Genomic DNA, 7,613 nt, shown 5'->3' with positions numbered 1-7,613 from the left:
AAGCCATGGGAGAAGGGACTTTTTGGGGGAACCCTATTGTTGGATGGATGAGATGATGTCAGAGCAGTGATTACGAAGCTATAGTGAGTTTGGTGAGGTAGAGGATTTTAGAGAGGGGACTCTGGAGCCAAGGTGTGCTCTCCTCTACCAGCTAGTGCTTTCCTCCATTGTACAACCCCATTGCAGCTCGGGGGTCCGTGGGGAAGAAGAGTACCCAAGGAGTAGGATGGGAGGTTAACCGGTGGGTCTTCGCATTTGGATCAAGTGCGTCATCATTCACTCGTGGAGGTGACCAGCTACAAGGGAATACCAGCAATAGCAGAGCAAGTGGAGTCTTGCCTTCTGGTGAACGGTACATATGTATTTCATTACTATTGATCTTAGTTAAAAGTATGAAAATGTTATGATATGTTTCCTGAAATGAGTGGCAGGAATGTGTGTGTTAAATAAATTTGAATTTCAATGCATTTCTTTACTGGTTGTATTTGCTATTTAAAAAAAACAAAAAAAATGTATATAGTCTGGATATGGTCCTTACACTTGGTATCAGAGCACAAGTTGAACCCTTGAGGCCTATGGGCCCATGCATGCATAACTAGTTTTGTTTTCTATGTGGGTATTTCTCTAAAATCAAATTACTCAAGTTTCAAAAAAAAACTAGCACTTCAACCATAGACCATCAGCAGGCTTGTACCACATCCTCGCACCACGCGATTCCCAAACCCTACCTAGCTGTTACAACCTGACTGACGGATCAACGCTAGATTCTACCCTGCAACCTCGCTGTATAAACCCAAATGAAACCCTATTAGATGCACAGAGCATCAAAATTCGCGGGGATTTCTCTGTTATTTAAAGACTTTCAGTTAAAATTATGGCGGCTGATATGGCGAGGGAGGTAAAATTATGGAACGATAAACGCGAGCGTGAAATGTATGATAATTCCGCAGACCTCTTTGCAATCATAAGAACTATGGAGAAACTGGAGAAGGCGTATGTCCGTGACGTAATTTCCTCAAAAGATTACGAACCGGAATGCACAGAGCTGATTGCCCAATTTAAAACCCTAACAACTTCTCTGAAAGATACAGTCCCAAGCGTTGAGGGATTCATGGGAACCTACAAGATGGATTGCCCTGCTGCTGTGAATCGCTTACTTGTTTCCAGGATTCTGGCCACTGTTGGGCAATTTATTGGACTTAAATTGCTGCATAAATTATCGACCAGGGAAACTCGTAAGCTTGTGATGGTGCCAGCACAATATATGCAAGAGTAGGCAACTAACTCTATTCCTAACTAAATTATTTAAGATTCAATACAATATGCAAGGGAAGAGGCTCCTAACTAAGGAGGTCCTGGTTGTCCTTCCCTACAGTATCATAGAGAAATCATTCCTAAAACTAAAAACTTAAAATGAAAACAAGAGAATGAACTTAGTTATTGTTTAGATTCAAGTAGAGAGAGAGACTAACTTAGTCTCTTGATTGTCCTCTCATGTACTAATCCAAACTAAACTAAGATTCATTCATAAGCATAAGAAATGAAATAACTTGAAACATAAACACAAAAGAATGAATTTCAATTACGATATAAATCATTGGAGAGAGAGCCTAACTTAGACTCTTGGTATCTCCTCATATGATACTTGAAACATAAAAGCAAAAGAATGAATTTTAATTATCATGCAAATCAAATAGAGAGAGAGTCTAACTTAGACCCTTGGTTGTTCTCTCACATGCTGATAAGATTTTAATTCAAAACTCATTCATCAACTACAAACAAATTCTCAAACATCTAAGCAACTAAATGAAATAAGATCTAATATGAAATAACATGTTTCTCTCATCCTTTTAGAGTGAGCTCAATTCTCCTAAGAACAAGACAAATTATTCCATATACTACATTAAGAAAACATATCTAAAAACTACATAATGGAAATATATGAAAAATGAAGCTTTATTCTATTCCATCATCAATTGGATACAATGCTCTAAGAGTCCTCTCTTTTGGAATGGAGGAGGTACTCCTATTTATACAAAAACTATGATAACAACCTCATAAATGTAGACCCACTATTCTCTCCTTTGACCCACATATTTCTCAACCAATGATGACACATAACCCTATCCTCCATGATCTCCTCCATGAGGTCCATGATCTTCTCCATGAAGCTTATCTTATCAAATTCGAATTTGATCATTCAAGGCCACATAAAGATGCCCTGGAAGCTTCCTTTGTGCCTACACATGTCAACAAACTCATGCTAATTGTTAAGTATAAGTTTAAGCATATTATTTTCTAAGTTTTAGCGATAAATTCACTTAGAAATGTTAAGAATTAATAAACTTTGGAAAATTATTGTTAGAACCCAACAATGAGGTAAATGTAATGATATGGAGGTGGAATGGAGGTGACATGAAGGTAAAATGTGAAAATATTGGTGAATAATGGAGTGAAAATAGGGACTATTTTGAGGCCCAACAGCCACCGTTGAACACAGGGCCTCATCGTCAGACTTGGGCACAGCCGCTGCTGTCGCCGAATGCGTACAGCATTTTATTACCTCAATGGATTCTCTGAAGCTTAATATGGTGGCGGTGGATCAGTTATACCCTGCGCTTTTGGATCTTTTGGTCAGCCCTGAGTATGGTAGTTGGAAGATCATTGTAAGGATTTTTTTTCATTGTTCCAAGAAGCCAAGAAAAAAATGATTGTTTTTAAGGCCGAGATAACTAGATAAAGATCCAAATTAGAAGGATAATTTATGGGATATTCTTGAGTAAAATTTCAACGAGATCAGACCTCTGAAATTAGGCCACAGTCCAGGGCTTGGAATCTGAAATTTCTAAGGTATATAGGATTGTATAAGCTCACTTAAGAGGTAATCACAAGTTCATGGACTAATAACACTCACTACAGCTAGCCAATGACATCGCATTGTAAAGGAATCTAATCCATAAGAAATTAGAGGCATTGAAACCTCTTACAGGAAGCCCTAGAAGAGGCCTATCCTAGGCTGCAAATTTTGTTTCAATTGTCAAGAAAAGTGAGGCCCATTTGGGATGCCTTTAGTGGTATAAAAGCAATCCTTTAATCCGACGAAAGAGTCACCTTGTAAAGAATACAAGACCGTAAGTTGGAGAGGCATTTTTTTTAGCCTAGTCTCAAGGTTTTGAAATGACTATAGCAAGCCGTAATCAGAGGGTCGGAGTTGCAGTATGATAATCATAAGCTTGACTCCATATTAGCAAAGGAAGGAATGTTGTAGATTATTTTTGTGCTTATTGGAAGCCCTAGTTTGAGGGTAAAGTGAAAGCCAGAGAATGGATTTCGAGGTTGAAGAACATGGGGGCATCGGAGGAGTTAACCGAACAGCAGGCCCGTCAGTTGTTATTTGATCTGGATTCTTCTTATAACGCTTTCATCAATTCATTGCCTAAATCGGCTTAACATTGCAGGGGGGGCGCAACTTCTGGATGCCATCGGCATCGGATTTGTACGTGGTTTGATCTCTAGAGGTTTTGTAGGTCTATCCGTGACTTTATATTTGTGAAAATATGTAAAATTCAAAGATTCAGAGCAAAATCTCTTGTTTATAATTTTATATTAAAGTGATATTTTCATTCGCTTTCCAGAAAAGCAGAATTGGTTTAGTGCATATACTTGGTTTCAATCTTGTTGCTTTTATCAGTTTTAATGTAACAGATCAAGGTGAGATTGATAAAAAATGGTTACATGATCTGTTTATTTTGGTTGAATACTTAATTTCAAGATGTCCAAAAGCTATGGTTCTCTTCCTAGATGAGAAATAAAACCCTATTCGTTCATTAATTGTGGCAATCTGAGGAAAAAAAAAAACATGGGCCGGCAAAACCACTCTATTGCGGATGCGGCCATGTCTCAACATTGTGGTTAACCCCGCAGATCAAAAGACATTTAAAGTGATGGTACACAAATACAAAAAAACCTCTCTTCCCTGGAATGAAACTCGGTCAATGGTACACAGAAACCGAGTCTTCTTTCAGAGACATACGATGAAGCTCTCCGGCATCTTTATCTTGGTAGCCCTCTACAAATTGAACGGAAATTCTATGAGAATTTTACCATGGGGAAACTAGGCTTCCAGCAAATATTGGAGACTTGGGATTTGGAGCTAGAGAATGTATGTATATTTTCATTGTTTTGTTATAAGTAGAAAATAGAATGCAATGACATAGCAACGAGTGAAACTGGACTAACACAGCAAGAAAATATTTCTTTTGGATTGGCTTTAACTTTTTATAGGAAGAGACTTCTCATGTGTGAATTTGGAATAATTGCAGTAAGAATATTATTGCATTTAACGAGCTTGGAAGTTGTTAATCTATTTATTTCATGTGTATAATGTTAATTGTTTCTGCTCTCCATGCATTGAATTTCTTTGCACATTGTTGTGAAAAGTTAGTCATCTTGTAAAAATTAAGCATTGTGTCTGCAATGTTGTTCATGGAGATAGTTGTGCTTGAAACGAGCTAGAAATCTTATAAATGAGATGTGATGAAGGGGACTAATGGAAGGAATTGAGCTGTGTTTTCATAGTAGAAGATTTAGTTTTAGTGAAATCCTCTTGGAACTGTTTGGATTTTGAAAGCTGTTTCCATAGAAAATTTGATTTTGCGTTTTTTTTATTTACACTGTAATATCTGATCTGTTTTCTTCAGTGATATATCTTATAAAATTTCTTGAATGAGAAAATTTGCCAGTGAGATTAATTACGAGTCGAAATGAATGGTTGGTAAAATTAGTTGTGTTATTGGTGTAACAAGTTTTCAAATTCGTTTTTGGTATTGGGTGGTTTACCCAATTAGGCTTTTCAAAAGCCTAAACATACAAAACGCAAAATTTTGAGATAAAATATATGTTAAATGGTCATGCTATTGTTGTGACTAAAGAAATAGGGACCTACATTCTTAATTATACAGAGAATTTCATTTGTTTCAAAAAGGATGCATGATCCACAAGTCTAAGGCATAAGAACACCTTTGACAACTAATAGTGCAACTCGCAAGCCATGCCAACTGTATTTCAGTTTCAGATTTGATAATTTGAGTTATCAAATGACCCAACCAAATTTCTAGGGAAGCAGATCATGACAGTATAGAATATGAAGGGTCTTTCTGAGTGTTTTGATGATAGGGATCTAGCACCTCAATTAGCAGAGTTGGAATGGACATATTTTCTCATACTAGATCTGGCTCGAGAAATTGAAGATTGATGGCTAAGCAACTTTAGGGGATTAAATATGAGAAAAGTGTTAGGCATGTGTGAAACAAAGTCACTTATATAAACCTTGGAATATTGTATCATTGTCATTAGGATTCTCTATTAACTTTTACAACTTAATCCTTTGGTTATTGTTTTTGGTTATATTGGGGTTTTCAGCTTGCTTCTTCAAAGCCATAGTGGAAAAAATGCAGAGTCTTCCAGGTATTTTGGTTCAAACACAGCTTGGCTCTGCTGCCAAACTAGGCCCAAGTCTGTCTCTTGGCAGGTGACTCAAACTCTCCAGCAGTGGGTGGAAAACTTTACTGGTGTCAAGTAGAAATGCCAGAAAGGAAAAGAAAAAAAACCCTCATTTTGAATGATTATATTTGATTAAGTTTTTTTTCTATCCCGAGTCCAATACTTGTACCCTAGTCTTGTGGATTTGTTCTGAGCTGAAACTTTCAACATTGGTCTCAGCTTTTCATTGAATCATTTGCAACATGGCTGCATGCTGTGAATTTATGTCTATGTAGACAATTAATTCAATGCGTTTACCATCCTTCTAAGATCCATTATAATAAAGGGATTTGAAGAGGATCTTAACGATATGATAATTGGGGTCTGATGTGTCTATGTATTGTGTTGCATTGCACTTAAACGGACCCAGTAACTTTGTGAATGAATGCATATAAAGTGGTAGTTGTCATCTTGTAGTGATGGTTTACATTTTTGTTCCCCTATTTAAGTATTTATTGCAGTTTTGTTAGAGGTCCATTTTTCTTGTTTTCATGCCTTAAAGATATTTATTCAGACTTTAAGAGCACATTGGTGATACATGTGCAGTAAAAATTCACAAAAATACTGCCCCATTTATTTTCCTCGCATATCTCACCTTGAACAACTTCCCTAAGCCTTACAACAGGCTTCTTGCTGCCCATTTCCATAGGTCTGTTTTTGTTAGCTCTTGAGGGTTTGGCATCATGCTTGAATTTAGAAAGGGTTGATTCTCGACCATCAGAGCGCACTTTCTGAAGCTCTTCAAATGGAATGTTTGCAAGATGCTCTTGTAAACTAGACGGCACGTGACATTATGCTTTATGACGTTGGGAACAAAATTCATTTTATATGAAATCTGAGATTTCCATGTTTAGATTTATGCAACATGAATTACAATAAACTTAAACATGGGTTTCAAAACAACTTAGAATATTAGTAGGGTGTTTTTTTTTTTTTTTAAAGGTAAGCATTTTAATCAATATTGAGGGAAGATATAAAAGTATTCTAGAGAATAAAATCGTGGGTCATAAAATTGCTCTTATAATGAAAATTATGAAGTTATAAAAATAGTTTTGGTATTTTTATAAAAATATATATATTATAGCACTGGTCCATATGATTTGCACCTCAAACATACTCATTTTATGCTAGACACTACTATAATTTGAAAACTATTCCAAGAGTGAGAAGCTTTCTAGATAAACATTACAAATTTAATTCTATAAAAGTACTTGATTTTTGCAAATTCATTTATTAATAGTCAATAAAAAAAAAAAAATTGGACCAAATCTATGAAGACACTAAATATCACTGGCAAGTACCAATGGGACCCTTTCAATGAATTTAACCAATTGAAAAAGAAGCTTTATCTATGAATTAATGGATTATGGAATTTATTTTACAATTTCTAATACACATATTGAATTGCTAAAATTAAAGGATTGGAGACTTTGCTTAGGGTGGTATTGAAACATACAGTTGAGAAGCACTCATCCTTAAAATGTACTGGTCAATGCACATGTTTGCTTAATATATTTATAAAAATTTAATGATTAACAATCACCAGAAATCAATAACAATAAAATAAAGCCTACAAATAAGTTTGACTAATGAAACTAGTTCCATATCATTTCAATAAGTGGTCTTTTCATCGTATAATACCAAAAACTTAATCTTGACTTCATCATACGCAAATTTTCTTGGTCTAGGCTTATGAGTGGTTGGATGTGAAGCATTTTAATGCTCTAACCATAATCAAGCCATTCTTTTAAAAATTAATAACAAGTTAAAAGTGCCACATCATAAATTGACATATGGAAATTATGTTTTATGTAGTAATATCTTGGTTAAATTTAATATTTACATCAATTGTATAGATTTTTTTTTATTATATATTGGTATGTGTTAAAGAGAAGTCAATAATTAAATATTAATTGCAAAAGGATGTTTCTTTTTATCGATACATGAAAAATTAGGAGTGTGTTTTAAAATATTATTAAATTAATTTGTGTTGAAATTGTTAATAATAATTTGAATTAAATTATAGTTTTCATAAATCCAGTGATTGATATAAAAATATATTATAATTGGTA

At 35.0% G+C, this 7,613-nt stretch overlaps 1 pseudogene; it reads left to right on the top strand.

Moving 5' to 3' along the window:
• The first annotated feature begins 658 nt into the window (after window positions 1–658).
• Window positions 659–3,660, top strand: LOC149224309 (vacuolar protein sorting-associated protein 28 homolog 1-like; annotated as a pseudogene).
• Window positions 3,661–7,613: the final 3,953 nt, after the last annotated feature.

Source organism: Pinus tabuliformis, chromosome Q (genome assembly GCF_031772625.1).
Source record: "Pinus tabuliformis cultivar Carrire ecotype Pingquan chromosome Q, CPIR1, whole genome shotgun sequence".
NCBI classification, from domain to species: Eukaryota; Viridiplantae; Streptophyta; class Pinopsida; order Pinales; family Pinaceae; genus Pinus; species Pinus tabuliformis.
Note: the sequence above shows the minus strand (reverse complement) of the source record. Positions and strands in the feature narration are given on the sequence as shown.